The sequence below is a fragment of the Dermacentor andersoni genome, chromosome 9, assembly GCF_023375885.2.
Source record: "Dermacentor andersoni chromosome 9, qqDerAnde1_hic_scaffold, whole genome shotgun sequence".
Classification (NCBI taxonomy): Eukaryota; Metazoa; Arthropoda; class Arachnida; order Ixodida; family Ixodidae; genus Dermacentor; species Dermacentor andersoni.
The window spans coordinates 31069818-31097242 of NC_092822.1; the positions used below are offsets into that span (position 1 = coordinate 31069818).

Here is a 27425-nt window from a genome sequence, read left to right on the forward strand (position 1 = left end):
TTTTAGAGCTTATATATATACCAAACGTATTTGATGAATCTGCTGTGGTGGGTGGGGTTTCTCTGCAGTGTGCTGTGCTGTTGTGTACTGGAATACGTGTGCGTTTGCATCATTTCCATTCCTTGCTACGACTAACGAAGGAAGACAACGTAGACGACAACGTGAGAACTATTCACGGCTTGTCGTCACCGCAGGAAAATAACAAATGTGCCGTTCAGCTCATGATCGAGTGCTTCTCCAGTCCATGTTCTCCAAAATACGCGGATACAAAGTATTGCGCCAACCATCCACGTATGTGAATTTAATTCACGCGTATACTGGTGAGCAACTGCGACGCCAGTACCAGGCATTTCGACGTGCCTCACGCTGCCAAGTGCATTAGTTTAGAGTTTGGTTCAGTCCGCTGTGAGCTGTTGTCCTGCATTAGCAGCGGATCGTTAGCGTTTTGAAGCGCATGCATTCCAGCATTTGGAGACTGCTTATGCCGATAGCCGCGTCAAATGCATTGGCACGCATGTTTAAATGACTAATGTGTCCACTTGTTACGCGTGCACTGCTCGTATCCTGTGGCAGTGCTCGTTCTAAAAGCTTCGAAGACCATCTACACTCATGCGTGTGTTCAATTTATATATGCACAGGATGGACTTGCCGGCTAGTTGGTTGAGCATTTTAGAAGAAACAGCGCAACACAAGGACGACGCAAAAACATGCCACACCACGAAGCGCTGGTGTGGTTGATGCTTTTTTTCGTCCTTGTGTTTGCGCTGTTTCTTCTTCCACGATTCACGCACACCACAGGTACGCGAAAGCTTAGGAGCATAAGTGGTTAACTCTGTTTTCCCCGTTTTCTCTCAGTGTCAATGGCACAGTGCGTTGCCCGGAATTGTGCACGCTTACCCCCATATGCAGAAATGCATCATAAATTGAAGCCCATGCTTGACTTGATCTAAACGACGCAAGTCGTGAACGCCCCAAAAGAAGGGCAGTGAGCGTCTTGGGGGACGTTCGCACCAGGCGTCGTTTATATCAAGTCAAGCATGAGCTTTGTATTAAGATACATTTCTGAATACGGGGGCTAGACATCTGCTTCTTCCAGAAAATGTCGAAGAAACGCCCGCCAAAACCAGGCACATTCGTAAACTTAACTAGGCAATACGAAGCTCCATAGAAAAAAAGAAGAGTGGTATTAAAAGCTTTCAGTATTTTTCTTTACTCCAAAATAGTTGCGCTCTCGTGGCTTCACTGTACAGAGATAGTGCAGCGTTAGCTAGAAAGCATGAATTTCCTAACTCCATGCCAAAATAAGCTTGTAAAATTTAGGTGCTAGAATCCAGGGTTTGTAGCGATCCTTGAAAATCCTTTATTTCTAAAATGCCATTTTCAAGGCGTTGAAAACCCTTGAATTTTTAGAAGTACTGCAAAGTCCTGTACACTTGGCTAGACTTAGCAGACATTGCCAAGCGCTTTTTTTCCCTTCTGTGACACTCTTTCGCATGTCACAGAAAATTGTCTCTGGAGGTAATAGAAGGAAAGCGACATCCTTAAAGTTGAAATTACAAAGGAGCTGCAGATACCAGTTTTATGCACATGGAACCGGCGACAAATGTGCTTGGAGGAGCAGAAGCAGGAAGCTCAACAGTTGAGGCATTCGAAGAGAAGCCGTGAAGAGTAAATTGAGAGCGACAGACACAATAAAAAGAAATTCGAAATGATTATTGCTTATTTGATGGTGAAAAAAGCTGAGGCAACAGATGACATCACGTACACTGTCAAACCAAACCAAACAGTATTCAAAAACTGCAAATGTTGCAGGTCCAAGTAGTTAATTGTGCTATTGCAGAAAAAATTTGAGCGCTTTCTTGAAATGCTTCCTTGTGTGCGTTTAGTGGTGGGCGGTGAAAGGCAAATTAGCAGTCTTTCAAATGTTTGAAATCACTGAAATGCGATTTGTTTTGTTTTCTTTTGTTTGCATTAAAGTTAACCGTGTTCTTGAACAAGTTATTGCCTGTCCAAACTACTACACACATTGCACGAGGTCCTTGAAGTTACTGTGTCGGGGCCTCGAAAGTCCTTGAAAACCATTGAATTTTTTTCTTCAATATTGCTACAAACCCAGTAGAACAACTGTCATGGAGTAAAAACCTTGGCTGAACAGGGGCTTATACGCAGAGCACAGGAAGACTAGAAATGCAGTAGTAGGCATGGAGGGCCCTGAAAAAAATGTGCCACATCCGCTCGGCTGCCTTATGTTTCTGCACAGACTGTCGCATTTTTAATAGAAGTGCACTTTCTGTTCTACTCCAATAAACGCAACATTACGAACTCCATTGTGGGGCAGTCCTTCAGCCAGTGCAGAACTTTTTCTGTACATCCAAGTCAGCTCTGTCATTTTTCCAGCATTGTAGTACAAGATTTGTTAAACTGGTTTAGCAGAATATGAGCAGTATACTCTTTAATTAGCTGTTTATTTGTATGCACAAGTTCAGGTCCTCAGTTTGGTTGCATGACAAATTGCCATACCTCAATAGATACAAGAAACAATTTTATTACAGTTTAATAAAATCCAAACAGTAATAATCACAACAATATAATGACATACATTTCTTTTGGTACGTATACAGCCCATGTCTTGGCAGTGTATAAATTCAACTATACACCGCAAGTACTGTGTCCTGACCACTATTATTCACATGTGTAAAACCATCACAGCAATTCAACAAATATCACAGTAATTAGTGACATACACTTTGTAACTGCTTTACATGAGCATAATGTATACAAATGGTCCCTGTGTACCTACACATGACTAGTGCCACCCGAGTACTATTACTCACAGGTGTAAAACCAACAAAGCAGTTCTTTAAAAAATATCACAGCGCTTAGTGACGTACATGCTGTAACTCCCTTGTAGAAACTTAATACAAACACGTGAGGACACAGAAAGCTAGCAGTGGGCATACATGGGAATACCACCGCCTCAATACTAATTCACAAGTGTAAAACCAACCAAGCAGTTCTTTAAAGAATATCACAATGCTTAGTGACATACATTTTCTAACTAGCTTATATAAGCTTTATACAAACATGAGAACATACACAAAGCTAGCGGTGCACCCGCATAGAAGTGCGGCCATCTGAACACGATTATTTGCAAGTGTAAGCTCAACAGAACAGTTTGTTATAGTGACGCACATTTTGTAACTGCCTTATACAAGCTTAGTGCAAGCACAAGAATGCAGAAAAATATAAATTTAAAACTTGCTCTATGCATACACAAACAGATCAACACAAATGGTAAACACCGCTTGGAAGACAAATGTGACTGTGGCAAAGCGCAGTGCTGTGCCGGTTGAAATTGCCACCCACAAAAGTATTGAGCAATGCTTAAACCACAGGCAATAAAGTGCTGAAAGACTGCGTCTCTAACGTAACTATTTTAATTCAAATTTCCTGAATATAGGGCTCGCTTGCAGATAAGGCATCTGATCCAACTGACCCGATTTTACACCTGCTACATGCATACAATGCCCTCAGATATAACTGGTAATAATAATTATAAAAGGCATTTAAAAACTTGATAGTATGATGAAGATGCATGACTAGAAAAGTTCTGTCCCCCTCGTACTTGTTAAAAAGGTGTAAGTACGACACATGTTCTTTTTTTCCTCAATTTTTGCATTAATGGACAGCCGGGAACCTCGAACCGACACACAAAAAAAAAAAGATACTGCTATGTTAATAGTGTTATGAATAATTTTTTGTGAAAGCTTTTTTACAGACAAGTTGCAGTCTCGTTTCTGGAGGTTGAGCTGTATCTTGCAAAATAACTTGAAAAGTGGTCACATGGGAGCATGATATCATAATGTTAGTTTCAGTTGACTCTCTTGCCCTACAAGTCGCTGCTCACTGTGGCCAGTGATGCAACAGCAGTGTCTGTGTGATTTTCATCACACTTCTGTCCTATGCCATTCTTACCAGAGTTGGCGGCACATAGATACCCAAATTTCGATAGTGTTGCTTTCTCAGGTGGTTGCTTTTGATTTGCTCAATATCAGTTGGCACTTCAGCTGCATCAAACTTCTTTTTTACCTCTTCAACAACAATCTTATGACACCTGTGTTGTCCTTCTAGTTGCCTACAAAGACCAGTCAATCTAGCAACAACACTGACAGTCTCTACTATCTTGTAATGGGGGAGAGGTGTGTCCCACCATGTGTTCCACATTGTTGTCACTATGTGGGCTGGCTGGGGAGGCAACAACTGTAATATGTTTGCATTTGCATATATTAAAGTGATGCTTGTACTGTGTTATAACACCTAACTTAGTCTTGCACTTGCTGCACAATAACACTGGCTCACAGTCGTGGTGAAAAGCTTTTGTATGTTGAGCAAATGAGTTGTATCCACTACAAAAAAAGTCAGTGATAGCACACATGTTGCTCTACCAGGCCTGGTGTGGTTCCTTCTGACACTGCTGCTGATGCTGACGCACTGCTGCTTGCCTCGTACACTGTTGCAGCTGCAGTAGACATGGCAGTCTCTGTATCTATTGCTGCCGTGTCATCTGTCATGGTAACTTCCAAGTGGTATCGGGCTCACTTCTGCAACAGAGATGTTGTTTGCCCCTTGAGGGCTCTCATGATCAGGGCCAATAATTTCGTAGGCATTGTCTCCTGCATCAAAGAACCAATAAGAACAGCATGAATTAATAAACATAGCTCTAAAAAGTACGGACATCAAGACTTAATCACAAGCTTTGCACATAAGTGACCGGGCTTAATGAATAATACTTGCAGGAGGAGTTACACAATTGTTTGTGTATATTACAGTAAAGCCTCATCAGAAGATATTCAAGAGGCACGGGAAACATGTCTCTCGAAACCAAAAATTTTGAGACACTGAGGAGCCAGACTAGATCACTTTATTATGCATCATCACTAAAGTATGTTTTGATATATCTGAAGGAATAAATGCTCAGGGTGGCTTAAAGGGCCCCTAAACCACTTCTCGACATTTTTTGAACATTTCAAGTAAACACGCGTATCGAAATCAGAATGCCGTCACGATCGACGAAGCCAAATGCCAGAGTGCGTAGCACTGCCGGAGCACCACAATATGAAGAAAATGACCCCGTGCGCCTCTCTGGACCTATCCTGCACCCCCCAGTTTGTCCTGACGTCACCAGGCTGTCTCTGATGATGTCACCAGTTTCCGGTGCTGTCGATTGGTCGAACGAAAGTGTACGACTGCCGGCAAGGCCTGCAAGCAAATACACACACTCCTTCTTCCTCGTCGTGTTGCGCGCGATGCCATTGTGGGCAGCCAATGGGGGCAAAGAAAAGAAACGCCAACAGAAGGGTCTCCCTATGAGGCTCTTCAACACGAGTCACCATACAGTTCCGTTGTATTAGCGCCACCCCTCGCAGGACGACGGGCCAGCGCAACAGCAACAGAGCTCGTTGGTGTTGGCCTGTCCCGTAACATTTGGAGGTGTACTAGGCAAGGAAAAGACGATACTGTCCATATGGCGTGTACCAGATGAAAGAGTAAAATGAGTGGGGACTACTTTTCGATAATCAAACACACGTAGCTCCACTATTACTGCACCGTTTCGAAAAATTGTCGTGGCTACCTGTTCATTGCCTTATTGTGTAGAACTGCAACACCGCAACTAAATTTCAACCTCGGTGGTTTAGGGGCCCTTTAAAGAAGACATTCACAGCTTTTTAGTGACTGTAGATTGTGTTAGCTTCCTTCCCAACTTCTGGAATTTAAACACTTCACTTTGCAAGCCTTGTTGCTCGCAGTACCTTTGAGGTGCTCTTAGACGCTCGTCAGCTTCAACTGCCGACACTTTCTGCCCTGCACTGTCCTCGTTTCCCTCCTTTTCTGGTTCATGCTAAAAGAGACTTGTGTAAGGATTGCGTGATCTTTACGCCCTTCGGAGCACACAAGGTTCACAAAGTGAATGTGTCTGGGTTGTGTCCCTTCGAAGTAGTGAATCCTTAAAAAGTCATCCTTAGTAACAAAGGTGTCTCTTGTATACAGTATTGTTAACGTGGCAAACATCGGAAAACCAACCAAACCATTTTCAGATGTCTCTTACAACCAAGTGCATCTTGTAATGAGATTCTACTGTACTGAATATTTTTCAACTATGGATCATCTGCATGTACATATAGTCACAAAGACATGTTGTGTGGAATGGCGAATCAGGAAACAGTTCGTACTCTTACTTTTTGTCCCTAACATAAGCAGCTGATAACAATATGATAAAAAAGCAGGCAATGAGGCTAGAATGGAACATAATCCTTCAGCTCTAAACAGTTTTTTGGGCCCACATCATTCCCTCATATGACATAAGGAAACAACTTGATTGCAGTAATGGCTGCATGTGATCTGAGTTGATTGAAACAAACTATACGTAAGGTTGTCCTGTATGTAATTTTATCAGAGTGCTTTTTAGATGTCCTGCTGGTGATCCTGGCTGCGCGATGCTTCTCATGCTTTTTGGCACGATTCCTTTTTTTCCACTCCACTTTTTTTTCAGATTTTCTCCCCTTTCCCTTCCCCCTTGTGTAAAATAGCACACTTGAAGTATCAAATCTGTTGAACTAACGTGTGTATCAAACCTGTTAACATGTGTGCTTCTCTGTGGTCTGTGTTGTATTTTTGCGCTGCACAATTCAATTCAAGATGAAAGATGGAACGTCCCTGCCTTTAGTTTATTGTGTGTGTGTGTGTGTGTGTGTGTGTGTATATGTCTCTCTCATGTTTTGAAATATATGTACATTCAGGAGTGCCTGCATGCCCTTCTCTCCTGCTCCAGTGACGAAAAGGAGAGCCTGTTTATGTACCATAGTAAAAAATTCAAAGGTTTTCGCTGTGCCCATAACATCCCTTATCATATGGATCTGTCACAATACAGAGTAGCAGTGGTCCATAATACTAGCCCATCCCAACATAATTATAAATTAACACATACCGACATGCTGCGAAACAGCTGTTGCAAAGCCGCTGGTGAAGGCAATTTCCGCAGCACTGCAGTGGTACAGCCGAGTTCCACCTGTATAGTGACAAATCCATATGCGTGTTAGCAACTCAGTAGTTGCTGATGGTTTCATAAGCTTTACACTACACAATAAAGTAATCTAGACAACTTTGTTGGAACAAATGCACATAATTAGGACACCACTTAAACACTAACACGATTATTTGCCCCCAATCTCTCACTCACTAAGGGATAATACTACTGAAACATCGGTGGAGAGCTCAGATTAACACAGCCCATAAAGGACAAGCGTTCTTTGAGGAAAACAGCTATAACAGCGGTTAGTTTTCTTGATCATTTTATGTGGTAGCTTTGATTTAAATGTCATGCAGTACTATAAGATACGAAGTGCCGCATTTCTAGCAGCAGAAGGCGTCATCAGGCTCATGGTACAACAGATTTTTGCACTGTTTGTCAGTGAGCCGACACATACAAAGAAAACCGAATTCACACATACATATACAGTGCCAAGTGCACTTCTCCTTCTGAAAACGCAGCCACCAGTTCCAATGTTGCTGAAAGGAAAGGTTATATAAAGTGCGAGACTGCATGGAACTGCCACTTATGACTGTAAATGTATGGTCTGCTGATTGCAGAGGTAGTCACATACTATTTCTAGTTTCTTTTAGAAGCATCACTAAAGAATAAATTAAAATCTATTCATAAGTCACGAATTTCATGCACCCACAGTTTGGCTAAATAACCTGTGAGAAAAAGACATGTTTACCTGGAATAGCAACCTTTTTTCCTGCTGCAAAACTTTCCTTCGAATTAATGAAATAACTTCACAGCGTCATAATGCGTTTCTCGCAACTACTTGCCGGCAGTGGCGAGTTAGTGTTTATATCCGACTCATTGGGCGACAATACTGCCAAACACAAATGCTTCACGAACACGAGAACACGTCCCTGGCAGAGAATAGCAACCATATATGCCTCTGTGAGACATGATCGCACCTTTGTGGTCAAAGTGTACGTTAGAACGACATCACCATCTCATTAAAAAAAAAAGCCTCCGTACAAGGCAGCCACCAACTGCATAATGTGAAATTGCAACTGATGTCCACTTACTGGTGGCCTGTGTTTGAGTCACTTTTAGCAGTTTACTGGGTGCTGAGAAATGCACGTCCTGGGTTGTCCCTGCAAAACATACAGGGTTATGTCAAATATTGAAAATATATATATGCCGGCATTTCATCAGTCGCAAAACAAACGAGTAAACTAATAAACAACTGTAATGTAAACAGAGTACACATCATAAGATAGGCTGTCAACTGTTAATGCATTACGCAAAAAATCTAATGCATAGGAAAGACTATATGTATACACACGAAGCTGACACACAATTTAATTCGCTCTAGGTGTTTCCGTGCAGTATATTCAAATTATTATGTCTCGTGGTTAAGCAAAATTAGTGTAAATTACGAACTAAATTATCTACCCTGGAAACTTTTCTTCAATATGCACCTGTGCGCGCTTCGAACGAGTAGCGTTGTAAAATTTACGTACATGGCATTTAACATAGTTGCTGAACACGGATTTCCTTTGCCCTGTGTCGTGTACAGTGAGCTACATATATCTGCCCCCCCCCCCCCCTTTTTTGTACTAGCCATACTGCGTGCCACTGCACCTATACGCACGTCAATAAACCTCACGACACAGAAATAAAAAAAGCGCCAATCACCCATGCCTGCATGTTGTAGTGAGCCTAACCTAACCAAGCATGGGCTGTTGCTTTTTATAGTAAACACAGGCACCGTGCTCATTGCAAGTATGTATCATGTCGCTAAGCAAATATGCAATTTCATTGTACCACTATTTTTTTATCACATGGATATATCTGTTGAGAGGCAAGACAAAAAGCAGTCACTTCTCAGAATTAATCAGCTTTCTTAAAACACATTTTTAACTTTTCAATGACACTTGCTGCTATGTGTTTGTCTCCAGAGAGCATACTTGATTTGACTTTCCAATCAGAGACATTACATAAATATACCATGTTAAGATGACTGCCTGGAGCACGTGAGAATTTTCATCTTCGTGTAACATACTGTATCTTGATTTTGTTGACATTTGGTCAAATGGTACACCCAATATACCCACATACTAATTTTCTTGTCCAAATAACATGCCAATGTATTTTGATTTTTTGGCATTGGCTCCTCTGCACTACGTGAAGTCGCGCTGCACTGGCTCTTTCACATCCTCGTGTCCTTGCAGCTGCCTTCTTGCGTTATATAAAGTGGGTGCCTGAAAAATATCGTATGCAAAAGTCAACACAAGGGCATGGTGCAAAACAACATCAAGACAGTCAAGGCCATGGCAATAAAAAAGTCTTAGCTCTTAGTCTTCCTAGTGAAATGCATGCAAAACATCCAAATGACTGCAACAGTCAACTGCTAAACTAACTTCAATTTTTAGATTTAAGCAAAAAAACAAATAAACCACAGTTAATCCTTGTTTTTCATGAATGTTAGAATACTCCTGCTAATGAATAGAATATTGGTCATCTTCAGACGTCATAGTTCTGTCATGAGTCTGGTGTATCGCAAACACCACTTGTGACACATCCTAAGCACGTGCACAGTGTGCCCCCCCCCCCCCCCCCCGCACCAACCCTGGTTGTGCCACTGCTGAAGCCATAATTTGAGGATTATAGCTGCAAACATGATGCTCAGTAGGGATGAAAATATTGTCCTTCAGCTCAATGGATATATGGATGTGCCTATAAAAAAGGGCAACAAGGCTTGTTATGGCAAGCTTACCCACATTTCAATACTAACAAGTTCACTGCGGCCTGCATCTAAGCTTACTAAAAGGCATGAACTTATTTTCATGCATGAGGTGCGCAGTGGAGTTCATTTTCGACAGACCCGACTACTGCGGCAGTTTGAAATCTAGCATTTTAGATTCTTGTAGGCATGTAAAAGTTGCAGTTAAACCGCAGTTATTAGTTTATTACACCAACCTATTGTTCTGCGTACGACAGAGTGGTAACACGGAATTAAAGCAACATTTTATTTTGATATTTTATTTCTCTACTAAAAATATTCAAGCGATAAACACATCTTGATCTGCCATGCTATAGCAAAATGCACACATTACGCTTGTAACCCCCAGAGGAAGGCTGATTTAGCTGTTCATATGACATAACTCTGACACGCCAACTCATATTAGCAAATGCACAGGCATGTCCAAAACAATAAGCGCATGCAAAGCGCCCCTGCAATTGTAATTCCACACAGCAGCCGTTATATTCGATGCCGATGCGTAACTAGCTGCTCGACAATTCACCGAGTTCGTAGACATAAGCATCCTTTCAGTTTGGCACCGTGCACGAAAACCGCAACAGGAGACAAAACCAGACCTATAATCACACCATTTCAACATGAGCAAAAACAGTTCAGTCTTAGGGATAAACACTGTGAGAGCGATTTAGTGCGCGACGGCGACGAGCGACGGCTTCGAGCGACAAAACGGGCCGTCGCTTGAACAGATGGCTCGGTTCTGGAAATCTAGAAATCGTCGCTCGTCGCCCAGAAGTGCTATGAGCGACTAGCCAATAGCGCGAAGCCGGAACTGGATGTACATACATCGCTCAAATACTACCGATTGTCGCGCGGAACGAGCAAATGATTCAATTTTTATACGTGCAAGGATAAGAACGTACTGCAAGACCTCCGGAAATATTTTATGCTACTTTTTATAGTAAAATACATCAACGTAAATTACTAAAGCACGCGTCACGCGTGACTGCAGCCCTCATGCCGGCAACACCGGGGAGGCGTCGCTCAAAATCGTCGCTCGCACGGAGTACGACTTGTAGGCGACGAGCGAACGCGACAGCCATCTCCGTCGCGTCGCTTGTAGCTGCCGCGCGCAAGATCGCTTATATGGGGTTTATACTTTTTTCAGCATAAAACATGGATTCCTCATGCGTTTTCAGTAAGTTCAAGATAACGCGCCCAACTGACCTCTTGCAGCATGCAGCTGAATGCCTGCGGCAAAGTTTCTAACTAGCACTGGTGCTGCACGTAACTTCAGTGGTCGCAGATTCCCCCTGCGCGAGACACCGTCAAGCGCGCGGTTTATTTATAAAAAAAAAGCATGCTGCCAGCAAAATGACGCCTTCTGTTATGTGATTCCTTAGTTCAACAGCGTTCCGTACACAGTATACTGCCAAACTGAATAAATTCAAACACACAAAACGCACGCTAATCACGCTCCGCATAGGCTCGGAATCACAGGCTGGTGAGCGAACCATTTTAAGCGTCCTCTCGCCTGGCGTCTTATTGAACATACCATAGTTCAGGCAGCGTTTGCGATCTTTAAAGCTCTTACGGACAACGGCAAAGTGATAAAATCACATGCAGTTATCGCGACGACTGGCTTTTTCGATTGACATCGAGAGACACAGCGCGTATGACTAGGCCTTTGTCAATCGCGTCGGCTAAGCGCAGCGACGACTTCCTGGCGATAGCATGACATATACGGACAATGTGCACCTAAGTTAGAATTCACTTACCGTGGAGGATTTGCTGTTATATCCAAGGCATGACGAACGACTGTCGTGTTTTCGTGGCGACGCGAGATGGCTGACATACGATCTCCCTTGGCTGGCCTTTGCTGCTGCTGTGCTGCTCGGCGGAGGGATCACCTTTCGGTGCTGTGTTGTTCCGCGATCTTGAGCGCGCGCGCGCGCGGTGGAGCAACTCCGAGTGAAAAAGTAGAGCGCTCGCTACGCGTTCCTTTGAATTGCGGCGGCCTGTTCTCTTAGAAGCAAAACGATGTGTTCTTTGCTCAGCGTGCATGAATGATACATTGCCATGTTAGGGGCCAGCCACCTACAGTTGAAGCAGAAGATTACGCTACGTTTTGTTTTCTATTGCCGCAAGAGTCTCTCTTTTCTATTGTCGCAAGAGTCTTTTCACTCTCTCTCTCTGAAGGGGAGAGTGAAAAGCACATTTCACTCTCTCCTTGGTGACAGAGTGAACAATGCATTTCACTCTCCTCGACATTTTGCGAGAGTAAAACGACGCTTTGAAGAGTGAACCGGCAGCTTCACTCCTGCGATACCCTTCCTAGTTTTTAGAGTGTATGCTCTGCCTTCTTACCGTCCTTTTCTTTTCTCTCGGCACAGGGCCACCGCTAAAATTTACGATCAAGCTTGTGCTATCTGATCTCAGCAAAACGTCACTGCTGCATTATGAAGGGTAGGTTCCACAATTGATTCTCTCACAGTTACAATGGTTAATGCGAAGACATTAACATCGTTACTGGTAAAGGAACCCTAACGAGGGACAGTAAATAAAGCTTTATTAGAAAATGCGCTTGCGTAGTAACAAAACAGGCACTCTTAACATAACACGGCCATAAAGAACTCAAAAGTGAAACGTGACGTTTAACAGCGTGAACTTGGACAAAGGACGGCAAAAGACAGACGTTCAGAAGCGCTGTAGACAAGACGGGTGACAACGCCGCGTTAAGTTTCCCGCAAGAGCTTGCCACGGCGTCACGCATTTTGACGACTTATTGTTTTTTTTTTACTAGGATCTAGATAGCTGTTTATCAGTGAAGATGGATTACACACAGAATTCTGAAGGAACTAAAGAGCTGCCCTGAAAAGTTTCGAGAATTCCCTGTGTGTCAAAACGGGACTACTGTGACAAAAATACTTTGAAAAGTAATTGACGTAACACTGGGTCTCTTCGATTATGCGGCCCCGGACTGTCCGCAAACCATTTGCGGCTTCTGGTCTGACTATCCCTGACAGAAGAGCGCGTTCCAGTCACGTGACCAAGCTGTCGGGGACTGCCTGAGGTTTCTTCTAAAAGCACCGTGAGCGGAAGTCACTCTTCTGGCGGCCGTCGTCTGCTCTTAGCTACTCGTAGATAGCCCCCTACCTAGAGAATTGATTAGCCTCGCCTCCGAAACGGTGCAGGCCCAGAGGCTACGTTGCCGGCACAACAGTAAAGCTTGCATAGTGGAATCGCAGCCTGAGCGCATAGAACGTGTTCGCAAAGGGAAGTTTACGTCGCGCATTCGCTCGTCGTGCCCGTTAACCACTGTACTTAAGCTAGCTCATTGGGCATGCGGAATTTAAGCGGAATTACCATACGCACACAAGGCGAAGTCGCGGTCGTGCCACGTCGCCGTTCACACAGAAAGCACCCGTCGATATCGTCAAAGCTCGTGAGACCGTCTACTAAAGGCCCTACGCGCAGAGAGCGTGTGCACCGTCTACTAATCCTGCGCGTTCAAAAGTAAATGCTCGAACTTGGGAACAGAAGGGATGAACATTTATGTCAACAGCAATCGGCGAAGCTCCGATTGTATATGCTACCCCAGCCACAGGCATGAAATAGCCACATACAATATGATATGCTTCATCGCACACCCGTTCCACTCACCTGAAAAGCCAAATCTACCTGTTTACTACGTATATAGCAATGAACATGACAGATTTCACGAAAAACGTCTGATACATTTGCTTCTATCTTTAAAAACACCAAAAATAAAGCTGCAGCAGTTAGACCGCTCGTAAAAAAAAGTACCATGATGGTACACAAATCACTGATGCAACAGAAGCGATAGCTGAGTGCACAGTATTTGCCGTCTGGAACGCGCCAATCGCGCAGAAGCACACGGCATCATCTTTTCCAACGTGATCAAACGTTGCGCGCACCTTTTTTTATGACAGCCGTCGTCTGCTAGCTGCTTGCGCTTGTGTGAGCAAAAATATGCTGACAGCTCCGGCAATCCGCGGACACTCCGCGACATCCGGTCCGTGAAGAGCGAATGCGATTTTGGTATCTCTTGGACTAGTGGGTGGAGCTACCGAAGCTGTTCGAGAAAATCGAATGCGTGATAGCAGTGCCACGCAGTCCGGGACTGTCAGGAACTAATAATCGAAGAAGCCCAACAACAGCCCATTGGTGCTGTTGTTATGGCCGCTGTTTTCTCCACTAATATTCATCCATTCTTCGTGAAACGAATGCCGAAACTGATCTGAAGGAATTGTCTACGAGTCTACAGTGATATAGTTCTGCTGTTTTGCGTCTTTTCAACGCAGTTAGCAGTAACAGATTGCGCTCCAATACCGGGCGGGCGTCTGTTTGACGTCACGACCTTTCCCGTCTATCTTCTCCTTGGCATTGGGCCAGTGCAATAGTTAACCATAGCCTAGCTGTTATAAGCAATACGCTGCTGTATAACGATATGAGTATATTGCACTGTCCTGTCCCCGAGCATTTGGAGCTTGTAACGGTGCAGCGAGAAGGAACTCCGGCCATCTTGGAGCACTTTCACGCTCCTCGTCCGTTCGTTCTTGCGTCCGTCGTTTCCTGGTATAGCCATGTTCCCCCCTAGCATCCGTTCGTTACCTTTGGCTTTGGGTCTGGACGCGGCGTTACTTCTAACTAAGGCAAAGTAGGCAAACGTTGAGCTAAGGGGGCGAGGGTGTACAAGGTTAAACAAACGAAGACAGCCGGAGTGCGCCGCACGCGTGCTGAATTGACAACGCTGCCCGAAAGTTTCGACGTGAAGAGCAGCGGTGAGCAGGACAAAAGGTGGGCATCGGCACGCGTCGGTGTATAGGGAGGAAAAGGGGAGAGACGGGGAATACAGACAGAGAACGGGAGCGCGTGCGCGCGTGCCTACGTGTGTCTGCGTGTGCGCAAAGGTAGGGAAAGGGAAGCAGGGAGTAGCTGTCGCGAAGTCTGGTCGCACTGCTCTTATGCGTGCACACACACACACACACACACACACACACACACACACACACACACACACACACACACACACACACACACACACACACACACACACACACACACACACACACACACACACACAAACACACACACACACACACACACAAAATAAAAAAAACTCCGTAATAGTTGCAGACGACCAACGGGGCACCGCTTGGAACAAGCTGAAGATCAGCAAAAGACGAAGAATGAAGCAGCAACGAAAGAAAGTACAGACAAGAGACTAAAGACGGCTCAGCACGCGCGGCGAAGGGGATGAAGCTCCGAAATAGGGATGAAGGCTGAGTCGATGAGGGAGAGAATGGTAAGGAGTATAGAAAGATGCAGATGGAGAGCGTCGGAGCACTTCGGGATGGGTGGGGGTTGGGGGTGAGGGATAGTGTTGCAGGCGGTGGCACTTCTGGCGGGAAAAGAACAAACAGACGACCAAGGATAAGCTAAGAGAGAACAGACGACAAACTAAAGAAGTGACGCGGAATGTGCGCGAAGCGGCTCGAGAATACGGATGAGGATCGGAGGAGACGGCGACAGAGGGCATGGGTGGCGGTGATGGTGGCTAGGCGGGTAGGAGGGTGTGGGGGAGTGGGTTAGAGTGAGAGAGAAAGGGGAACAAAGTGAAGCAACCGCGTGCCGCCTTGCTCCTGTCGGAGGCTGGGGAGAACGAGGGATGATGGCGTGAGAAAGGGAAAGAGAGGAAGGAGTTCTAACATCTCCCCAACAGCCATCCCCGATCTCCTTCATTCCGCCGAAGCCAACACCACCGTTTCTCCTCCCGCCCACAAGAGGTGATGCGAGGAGAGAGGACAAGCAAGGACCTCGCCGGGATTCCATGGCAACGGGGGTGTGGTGGAACTAGGGTGTACGGTGGGGAGAAGTGGCTCGCAGGGAAGCAACAGCAACAGCTTTCCTTCGACCGGCCGAAGGGATCGCACAGCGCATGCGCCTTGGATGGTGCGCAGCGTGCCGCAGTATCGATCGTGCCTCGCCTCCGGGACGACTAAGGGTGGCATAGGGATGACGCGGGAGCAGAGGCGACCCGAGAAGGGAAAGAGGGAGTGCTGCTCGGGAACGAACGGTCGTCTCCATAGCAACCACTGCGCCGTATCGAGCGAGAGGACTAGCGGAGGCGGGAAAAGCATCGCTCGTGTCACGATGCTGCGAAAGCGGCGAGGAGTCGGTGAGAGAAAGTGAGGGATCCGATGCTGCTTGGATGCGGAAGAGGATTGACGAGGAAGAGGGAAGTGGGCATGAGGGGGAAAGGAGGGAGTGAAGCATTGGTGCTGGGATTGCGTTCTAGGCAGGGATTGCGAGGGGAGAGAAAGAAAGCATTACGCTGTGGATGGAAGAACAAGAAGGAGGGCAAACCCGGCGTGCGCAAGTAGGTGTAAGAAAAAAATTCGGTAAGAGGCCGGAGCACCGTATCTCACACAGCGCCGCGCATTCCAGCACCGTACATGCGAGAGGAAAGACGGGGGAAGCGAAGCTTTCTGCCTTCCTTTAGTATTTATTGCTTGCTCGGTCTGTGTGCTGCGCACCGTTTCCCTTGCCATCTGCGTTCCTGTGTTTTGTTTTTGTTATTGTCTCGCTTATTTCATTTGTTTACCGCGCGCTACCGCTGGGAATGTAGTGGAACTCGGAGGGAAGGGTGAGCGAGATGAGGATACCGTTAGGACTAGAGAAATAAGAAGAGATAAGAAAAAGCGGGAGGCAGAGGCACGTAGCGACCCCTGGAGATTGCGAAAGAGGAAAAGGAGGATGAACATAGATTGGCGTGCCCTTCTCCTCTTACGTTCCCTCCATTTCTTGTCACATTTGTTGCTGTTTTCAACGTTTTTTTTTTTCCGCCGCGTGACGTCGCTGTTTGCCGTGCCTCAGCGCTTGCGATGCAGCCGGCGTACCGACTCGCGTCAGCGCGCTCTGGCGGGGCAGCTATTCCATCGCACGCCGCCAGCCAGACAGACGCACAAAAAGCGTGCACGCAAGAACGCGAACGAACGAAATAATAAATGTCTCCGAAAGGAGCACCGAAGAAGAATGTGATTCCTCGCTTTGTTCTTGTCACTCCTTTCTCCCGCGTCATTCTCTTCCTATTCCTTTTCCTCCATTTTCTTTGTCCTTCAGCGAGCTCGTCTGGGGCGTCCTTCACTTCTGCAACACGCTGGTGTTGCAGAAGTGCTGCACACACACGCACACACTTTCGTTTTTCCCTTCTCTCGCCGCTGCCACCGCAGTCACCGAGGTTTCATCTTGCGCACCTTTCTCAAACTTTCCCGCTTCCTTGGGGAAACTTTTTTTGTTTTTGTTTTTCCGCCGCTCTTTCTCTAAGCCTAGCAATGTCGTGTCTCAGTCACACTCACCACTTCCACTGCTATACCTAACTCTCTCTCCCTCTACTCCTTCCCGCCTCGCGCCGGAGGCCCTGCTGCTGGAGCTGCAGGGCCTACCGAAAGCATCAGCGCTCCTCGCTTCCTTCCTGTGCTGCTTCCGTGCAGAACCGCGGCGTTACATTCCGGCGCGATGGCGTCGTCGTCATCTTGCGCCTTGGCACTTCTTAGGAGACTGTGAGCAGAAGGCAGAATCGACTGACCCGCGGCTCAGTGAGCGGCGAGGTTAAACTGGCCGTCTGCCATCGCCTGATGGCAGACGACCATCACTCAGAGTAGCCAATGTTACTAAAAAAAAAAAAAAAAAATGGGTGGCTGATCAAAGATACTGTTTATTTGGCCTTGCTTATATTGACTGCCGAAACCTTCTTTTGTTGTGTCCAAAAAGTTGAGTTCTATAGTTAGTTTTCGTGTCCATAGGTGACGCGAAAGTCGGCAGCTCCCTGCGTTGTTCACCAATCACTGTGTCCGGGTTTCGAAGCATGAGACCTATGAGGAACTCCTCCGCAACTGGTTTGACTGAAGAGCTCTGGCGTTCTCAACTTCTGCCCCGGACCCGGTGTGTCACATGGTCGTTAGAGCTGGGTGCAATTTTACCAAGACGGTAATCAGGTCACACCATCTATTTTAACTCTCAAATGGCTCGGCTTTTTTTTAGCACTTGATAGGTAAAAACTTTAGGACTAGGCGGACGAAGTAGAAAATGCACAGGCGGAAGCGCCTTCGTTTTTCGTGTACTTCGATCGTTGGCGTTGTCCTCACGTTCTTACTGATTACGAATTTACTTACTATGGCATTGAAAATTTTCGCAACAAATATGTCTCCGCTTTCTCCAGAACGTTACAAATTACACAGAAATTATGATCGGCGAAGTTGTTCCTTACAATTACTTGGCAGTTTCCTAAGTAAATGTACCATTGTGTCCATATCCGGACCTCGACTGGGGCCTTACCATGGATAAAGGTATGGGCGCAGACTAGCAACCAGTTTTGATTTGAAGGAACTTAGTAACTCTTCATGGACACCGCCAAGTATAGTCACTCTACCACAGGTTACGATGACTGTGCAGCAGATCAGGAAGCCTTCACGCAGTGCTTTCGTGTAACTTACCAACCATGATGAGGATGATGATGATTTATTGTCATCTCCTTTGAAACGGGACTGTTACAGATATTCCCCTGAACTGCTTGAGCTAATCAGGTGTGCTATACATGCTTTTTAGTATAGCTATTTGCGTACATCTCTTTACTCTTTTCTCTCTTCGTCGAAACTTTATCAACCTTGTACTTGTGGCTGTAACAAATCTGGTGGTATCAGTCTCTTGCGGGCTTTTTTTTTTCACCACCATTCTAACTGGTTCGATCCCCGCCGCAACAGCCGTATTTCGATGGGGGCGAAATAAAAAAAATTTTTTTTTCGTGCACTTAGATTTAGATGCTCGTCAAAGAACCTCAGGAGTTAGAAAATAATAATAAATAAATAAATAATAAATAAATAAATAATAGTTAGAAATAAATCTCGACTGCTGACTGCTTCATGATGCTTCCGTCCACTGTAAATCTAAGCTCTTCTGCAAGGTGTACGTTACATACGGGTCTCACGGTGTGAATCGGTTCACATTCCTTTGGGATGTGCTGAACAGTCTCCGGATCTTTGCTGCAGCAGACATATGCCTGGTCTTGTTGCGAATATTTGCTGCTGTATATTTTTGTAAATCGATGCCGAGCTCGAGCCCCAAATAGCAAGGCACTTGCCTTTGTGTTATCGTGCAGAGTTTCCCTTCTAATGTCTTTCTTCCCCTTCTTGTAGATCTCCGTGGTCCAACCGCCGAGCGGAGCACAACACTACCGCTTGGCTGAAGAAGACACTGCGCCTCAGCAACGCTCCTCAGAGACTGCTACGACGAGGAGTTGCTTGAGACAATCCTTCACTCCACTGCATTGAGTAGACTCTGAAGGCGCCTGGTAACAAAACTTTCGCTCGGTAATATCTGCTGTGATTACCACATCAGTCGAAAAGCGGCGCAGTCATTCATGTTGAAACCATGACTTATAGCGCAGAAACCTCTCGCAACGTGTCGCAGTATTGATCCAAAGGCTCTGAGGTTCAGTCCATCTTACCAAAAAAAATGCGGTCATAGCAAAAGGAGTGCGGTTGATAGCCCGAATTCGATAAGTGCGAAGTGGTAGCAAACAACAACAACAACAACATCCAAACTACACGGGATATCGTCGAAGCATACCGAAAAAAACAAAATTCAAAGAAAGATGTGTCAATACGCTATGTTTATTATCAAATGGCAAGGAAATGGTGTACATATCTGTAACGGTGCAGCGTGTAGCCTTTTCATGTACTTTTGCTTAACCCCGGTTCTTAGGGCTTCTCCAGGCTGAGAACGATTAACCATCCCGCCGATGCTTTCACGTTAATAACCCGTTGAAGGGTAATTCAGGACATAGTTACCCAACCCGAAACCTTGGGCTTTGATGATTATCGACGAAGGGTTAACGATCCTGTGGTGGAGAATAGTTACAAGTGCCGAAGCAAAAAAGAAAAAAAAAACATCATAACGACGTCGGCACACAGAAAACTTCGAATAATGCGATAATTCGAATAAAAAAAAATTTCGGTAAAACGGAGGTTTGCTGCACGCGCCTGGCGCGGGAAGGCGCTTCGTTTCGGCTTTGAAAAAATGCGCTTCGCTCCCCCGACTAAGCTGAAAACGCGACGCACTTCCACTATGCAGGTTCTCGTAGGCTTAACCGTTTTCGCCTTCACTATCCCAAGCGCCCGCACGACCACGCAAAGTAACCACGGCTTAGCGCTGCTGAGCTCGAGGTTGCTGGTTCGATCCCCGCCGCGACAGCCGTATTTCGATGGGGGGCGAAATAAAAAAATTCGTGCACTTTGATTTAGGTGCTCGTCAAAGAACCTCACGAGTTAGAATATAATTCGTAGTCCCCCACTACGGCGTGCCTCCTAATCAGATCACGACTTTGGCATTTAATACTCCGCAATTTAACTTTCTTAACAGCGGATTAGAAAGCCCCGGAGCGAAGGCTTCATTTTAAAACTCCGACAAGTATGTTCCGCCTAGATGGCATTCAATCCCTTTTTGATTATAAATGGTTCCGTGACACCGTGACAGTGCAGGTATATGGGCAAATGCAGATTGTTTTCAACGTGACTTGGCCTCGAATGTGATCGTGCCTACGTAAGTATAATCGTTTCTCGGAATGAAATGTTAACACCCGAGTTCTTTTCTGTCGTAGTGTAATCACGCCTTAATGTTTGTTCACCAGAAATAACGCAAGTAAACAGGGGAAAGAAAGATAAAAAAAAAGTATAATAACGACCAGTTCATGATGACCTTAGTTCTTCTTTCGCAATGTCGCAAGCATCCTGCGGTTAAACTGGTCTATTTGGCAGACTCTTCACATTAGACAAAACACAACACCGTAACGTGGGCTCTTCTGTTCTAATTACAAATCTGTTACATATTACGGAAAATACAGGATTTTACACTGAAATATGTAACGGTATTTGACTGAACTGCCTGTCTGGTTAGGGTAATTACACGTCACTCTTGTACTAACGACAACAAAAGTACTGTTTAGTAGCGTGACATTTTCTGAAAAAAAAATTACATGCTGCTAGCGCTGCCGTCAATGATATCCCCGGCGAAGCGGCATATAACACGGCATTTTGACCCAGAAATTAATGCCAGTAAGCGCATCTCTCTCCTTCGCACTGGGTGAATAAATCAGAACGCAATGGTTGTGCACATATAGCCAACAATTAGGTTTCCCTAGAGCACGCACACCTGTTAATATACAGGACCGCAAGGTATTTACCGGTGTCATTACAGAGGTGTAACATATTTGGCTGTCGTGACGCTTTATGTGTTACACGCTAAGAAACTATACGAAACGCGCCTCACAGGAACGTCTGCGCGCTCAGATACAGGAGTTCCCGGCAGCGCTGGCATTTCAGCGCGGCCGTGTCATGACCATAGGGAGAGAGAGAGAGAGAGAGAGAGAGAGACAGTGAAAGGGGAAAGGCAGGGAGTTAAACCAGATGGGAAGGTCCAGTTTGCTACCCTACGCTAGTGAAAGAGGGGAGGTGGAGGTAAAGTGATAGCAAAGTAGAGATAAAGAAAGAAAGGAGCACAGACATACAATCGCAGTCGGTCACTGTCACCGCACACCGTCACCGCACAGCACAGTAGCACAGTCACGACCATAGAATTTCCTACCAACATCACTAGAAGGAATTCTAGTGCTAGTGTCCATGGGAGCTTCAAACAGGGCGGTTCAGTCGGCACGAGAGTGATGGTTAGTACGCAGATTTGGCGAAAACTTCGTCCCCCTGCCTTCAAACTGTGTTGCGACTTTGGCAAATTGGCCACTTTGCAACGAAGCCTCCTGTCATATAAGCAACTACCTGCAAGGATCATGTCCGAAAGAAACTCATCGCGTTCATGATTTAAGGGGAATGTGCACGATTTCGAGGAAATTTAGAAAGAGACAACGCTTGATGAATGACGCCACGAGAACGTCTGAAGCCGCAAGCATGAAGATTAGGCGATCGCAGCGCGTGAGTTCTCTAGTAGTTGTTGTGGAAAATCGTGCTCGCAACGACGTCACAGTCTCCGAATCTCGTGAGCTTGATGCAGCTGTTTATTTGACGCTTCTCCGTACAGTTGGGCGCTCCAGAACCAAGATGTATGCTAAAAAGGCTGCCTTGGCGCTCACGCAGAGCGAAAAATCTTGCAATGTGTGTGTATGTGTGTGCGTGTCCGCACGAGCGCGCGCGTGTGCGTTCGTGCGCGTACGTGCGTGCGCATCTCAGCGGAGGTAAGCAACCGTCTCAACGCGCAAGCAAACGTACATGCAAATGCGCATATCGTGCCAGGTGAGCGTTCATCTTTCCACGCGCTCACACATCAACCTCAATCACAACACGCGTTCGTGCACAAGAAGTACACCAGGCACGCGAGAGCCTTCACCGGCACTCTCAGAAACTCGTGCGTCATTCCGTTTTATTCCACGAGGACGAGTACATGCCAAGCACGGAGAGCACGCGGGTAGCCAGCAATCACGCTTTAGCGCGCTTCGCTTACATATACACGGGTTTGTTTTGATTTCTGTCATGCTAACTCACATACGCATCACGGATACAGACGCAAGCGTTCTGACGTTCACTTCCGTATTCTTCCCAATCGTCTTTTCTTTCTATGTGTGCTTGACGGTTTTTTTTACCTCGCAGACAAATGTACGTTCAGAAGGAGTTGCGCGTAGTTTCGCTTCCGTGCGCTGAGGTCCACACACACACACACACACACACACACACACACACACACACACACACACACACACACACACACACACACACACACACACACACACACACACACACACACACACACACACACACACACACACGCACACACACACACACACACACGCACACACACACACACACGCACACACACAGGCACACACACGCACACGCACACACACACACACACACATAGACACACACATGTGTACACAACCGACACACCCACAAACACATATGCCAACACATACGCAAAACAGACACGAACGCACGCATCAACACATACGTAAGACACATGCACATATACACATAGCACGCACACAGGCATGCGAACACACGCATAAACACAAACACATGAAAACCCACACAAATCAATCCAGAAACGAAACCACACACAGCGAAAACCCACACGTAGAAGTATACTCGAATACACACACACACACACACACACACACACACACACACACACACACACACACACACACACACACACACACACACACACACACACACACACACACACACACACACACACACACACACACACACACACACACACACACACACACACACACACACACACACACACACACACACCGCCGCGCTTCTTCTCCGCGCCACTTTACTGCACACTGCAGTTCTGCTCCTGTCGCTCCTTCATCATCTCCCTCCCCATTTTTTACCGCACCACCCGCAACTTCCCTCCGCCATCTTCGACATTCTCGTTTAGCTTCTCCAAGCAGCGCGCCTACCCAGTCGCATTACGCGTTTACCGCCATCTTCCGTCTTCGTAATTTCTTTCCGTTCTCCTGGAAAAATGAAAATAAAGTAAGACAATCACAAATAAAGCTCGAAGGTTGCCGAGAAGAAGGGAAGGAAGTTCCCTCAGTTTGACGTTTCAAGACGACGCTCCGAGCTCTCTTCGCTCGCCTCGTTTTTACAGTCTCAAAATTTTCTTGCCCTTGCTTCGCTCAGCGAGCTTCTTCATCATTCCTTCTTCGCGCATTTATCTCTTTTTTTTCTCTCTCTGCTTTAATCTTGCAAGCCAACTTTCGTGATAGGCACGCCGTTGTACCCTCCTTACGAACCACGCGGGCGTTCTCCCCTAACACCTCTCTTTACCACAACCTCTACCAATTCTCCTTCACCATTCCACCCCCCACCCCCCATCCCACACACATTCTATTGCTTCCTTCCTTCTTTCTCTTTTTCATTCGCCCTTCTTTCCTTCATTCGTCAATGCGTTCTTTCTATCATGCTTTCTTCCTTTCTTTCTTTCTTTCTTTCTTTCTTTCTTTCTTTCTTTCTTTCTTTCTTTCTTTCTTTTCACTTCTCTCTCTCTCGAGACTGCTGGACCATGGTAGTCTTGCTTCGCTGCATGGCAGGCCTCGCACACGCGAACACGACGGGTTTCTCCTAATTTATTCGACCGAGACGTTGAAAAGGAGAAAGGCCTAAATCCAAGGAGAAGGAAAAGGGCGCGAACGTACAACAACGACGAAAAGAAAAGAAAAAAAAAAAAAGAAAGCAAACGAGCGACACATCTCGCTCGGCAAGATTTTTTTTCTTTTTCTGGCCTCGCACGAGATGACGAAAGACAAAATGATAAATTAGATCTACAAGACTGCAGAGAGAGAGAGAGAGAGAGAGAGAGGCCGTTGTGATAGAAAGCTGGGGAGAACAGATAGAACAAGAAGACGGATCGCGGGGGCGAACCCGCGGCAGAGCCTTTTTCGTTATCCGGCCTCTATTCTACTCTAAAACTTCTTGCTCGTAACATGTCTGTATATTTTTCTACTGTTTTCGACTCCAGGGTGTTGCGCTTAGTCGGGGCATCTGAGCTGCGTCGGCTGAGAAGAAACAGGGTTTGAAGAGAAAAATAAAGGAGGGGCAGATATATAGACAGCCAGATAGGGAAGTAGAGATATAGAGGAAAGTATAGGGTATATAGAATGCAGATATAACGATAGATACGTAGACAGAGCTACACACACACGTATATATATATATATATATATATATATACCGAGCCAATAGACAAAGAGGATCTTGAAAAGTGACGTCTGCGGGCTTTTCGCTCATCCCCACCGCACCGCCCACTCGGCTTGCTTTGCTTTTCCAAACAGGCCTGTTGGTTTGCGTCCCTCGGGCCCAGCGCGGCTTCCGTGCCGTTCATTCGTCCCGACGTGTCATCTGTGCGTCTCTTTCTGTTCGCGCATCCCGAAGATGAGAATTGGCGCGCTCGCGTGGTGACGTTTTGTTTCCAGCCCGCCTCTGTAGTGCGATGGAATTTATTTCGGTGGCGTCTGTTTTCGGAGGCGGGCGGGAGGGGCTTGCGGTGTTTGCAGATTCGCGTGGATATGCAGACGTGTGTGAGTCGCTGCTGTATTTGCTGCCGCTCGCAATGCGTTATTATTATTATTTTCTTTATGCCACTGTGCTCGTTGTTTGCGTAGTTGGTCGCGTTTGCTTTCTGCTTGCTTCGACGACGAGAGTAGACGGAAGCCTTCTATTTTGATGAGGCGGCGCAAAGAAAAAGACAGGAACGTTTTTCATCGTTCACGCCGTGTTAAGGAGCGAGCTTTTCGATGGATCAGGAACGTATAAGAGATTAGAGAACTCATTGTAGATTGAGGGTGTGAGCGGTTGTGGATAATGGAAAGGGAGAAGTCAGCGGAGACAGGACGCCTGCTCTGAGCTTTTTTTTTTACTTCTTCAAAAGCAGTTTTCTCTAAAGTTGAAGAGCGATCTCTCAGAACGTGAGAAGTCTGGATGCGTGTCTTTTCTTTGTTCCATAAACTGTACCACCCCCCCCCCCCTTTTTTTTTTGTTGCCCGACCTTCTTGCCGAACTCAGCAAAGCCACCGATATATTGAGTTCTTTCGTCTGCACCAGTAGGCGTGCAATAAGTTTTAGCCCCTCAACCTAAAGCCGGTGTAAATGCGGACGTCAGATCGGACGTAGTTATCTCAACTGTTCCGAACGAAGGCTTTGTTCTAGCTAGAGAACCTCGCTGCTGTCTCAAGCGGTGTGCAAACCGCTTTTATTGATTAGAAATTGGAAGTTTATTTCGAGTAAGCCACTGTGAAAGTTATAAAGACACAGTAAATATTACAAGAGCCTATGATCCTACTTTATTGTTTGCAGCGAGCGAAAAAAAAAAAATGCGCTGACGCACAACAATGAGCCTTTCTCAAAGTTCATGACAATCTTCATGCAAGCTTCTGGAGAATTAAGTGGTTTTTGAGAAGTCTCGTGCGGCACCTGAATATTGAACGAATTCTGTGGTTTTACTTGCCAAACCCACGATTTCGTTATGAGGCACGCCGTAGTGGCCAGTGACTCCGGATTAACTTTGACCATCTTTAACGTACCCCCAATGTACGGGACACGAGCGTTTTTGCATTTCGCCTCCATCGAAATGCGGCCGGGATTCGATCCCGCGACCTCGTGCTTAGGAACGCAACACCATCACGGCTAAGCCAGCGCGGCGGGCTCACCTGAATGTTGCATTTGGAAATACTTCCGGGCCTTTAGGGTTTTCTCTCTCAGCTGACGTCTGTTCTTGGTCTATGCGTACTAATTGTTTGCATTAATGTGGTGAAAGCTTTTTCCGTACCATCCTTTTTGTTTTCACAGTTCTAACACGGTGAATGTAATTCGTTTCACTGCGCGGTGTTCCTGCTTCCACTGCACGCACCATGAGAAAGCACGTTTCATATCTGCCCTCTCGCATTTTGCTCTGTAAGGCTGGCATCGCCTATGCTAAAGTATTTGTGCAAGGAAGCCAACTTGAGAGGAGTTAGACCAAAGCGTTTTTATAGAGCGATGCATTGCACAGCCCCCCACCCCCCACCCTTCCCCCCTTTTTGTGGATTCAGGCTGCGGCTGTCTTGCCGAGTATACAACTTGTGTCGCTAAGTATGTGCCACTGTGTCTTGATGACAAGGCAAGTACCACTGGATATGTGTTCCAATAGGCAAATAGGCAACTTCGGTCACTTGGTGTCACTTGACAACATGTCACTTGGTATGTTGTACTCGGCATGTGAGCATCATTCATCAACCGCCTTCCCCCCTCCCCAGAGTGGCTATGTGCCACTACGTAGGTGCCCGAATAGACAAGCAGAAAAAGAAACAGGAAGGTAATTCCGGAATAGAAAACCGAAGAAGTCGGCTTACACAGATAAGCGAAGTCGGCCGCAGAAGCAGTCGTGCGTAGAGAATGGAGTGAATGCAACGGGAAAAATGACATGCATTGGGCGAGGAGCGTTAAGCTTCATAGAAGCGAAGGAAGAAGTGAAGTTAGTTAAGTTAAATACCAAAGAACGTTTTCACGTGTAACCCATTACTGCATATACGCATATACTGCATATGCTACATATGCGCGGGAGCCAGCCGATCTCTGATGTTCTTACTGCGATGCAGTTCATTCAACTTCAAGACCAGCATTAGATGTGGCGAATTACACCGATGCGACCATTCGATGGGCTCTGGGGGCGGGTCACAAACTAAACAAGCAACGTCAAGTGTCGGTAGTACAGCACTGCTCACCTGCAGACTACATGGTCAGTTATAGGATCGCGAGGTGCTTATATTTCATCTGTCATATGCATTTTGAACTACACTTCGATAGGCGGTCCGGGAAATAGGATAGAACATTTATTGTTATTGACGAATTAAACGCGAACAAAAAAAATGTGCATCAGAACACCAAAATCGTGTGTTTATGCAGCTGTTTAAGTTCCTAAGTGTCCTACTCTCCAATCTGTGAATATAAAGAATAGGGGACGGGAGTGAGGGTGTGTGTGCGTGCGCGTGCATGCGTGCGTGTGTGTAGAGCTAGGATGAAATCCTTTCAATGGATTTCTTTGATTCCT

General features: G+C 46.0%; 1 long non-coding RNA gene across 2 annotated transcripts; it reads right to left on the bottom strand.

Moving 5' to 3' along the window:
* Positions 1-2446: 2446 nt before the first annotated feature.
* On the bottom strand, positions 2447-11807 carry LOC140213292 (uncharacterized). Of its 2 annotated transcripts, XR_011890283.1 has the most exons (4): positions 11576-11807; positions 8122-9300; positions 6986-7066; positions 2447-4673 (listed from the first exon to the last, which is right to left on the bottom strand). It is a non-coding gene; the product is annotated as an uncharacterized lncRNA (long non-coding RNA). The 2 variants fall into 2 exon arrangements; XR_011890282.1 differs by lacking the exon at positions 11576-11807 and having other exon boundaries at positions 8122-9477.
* Positions 11808-27425: the final 15618 nt, after the last annotated feature.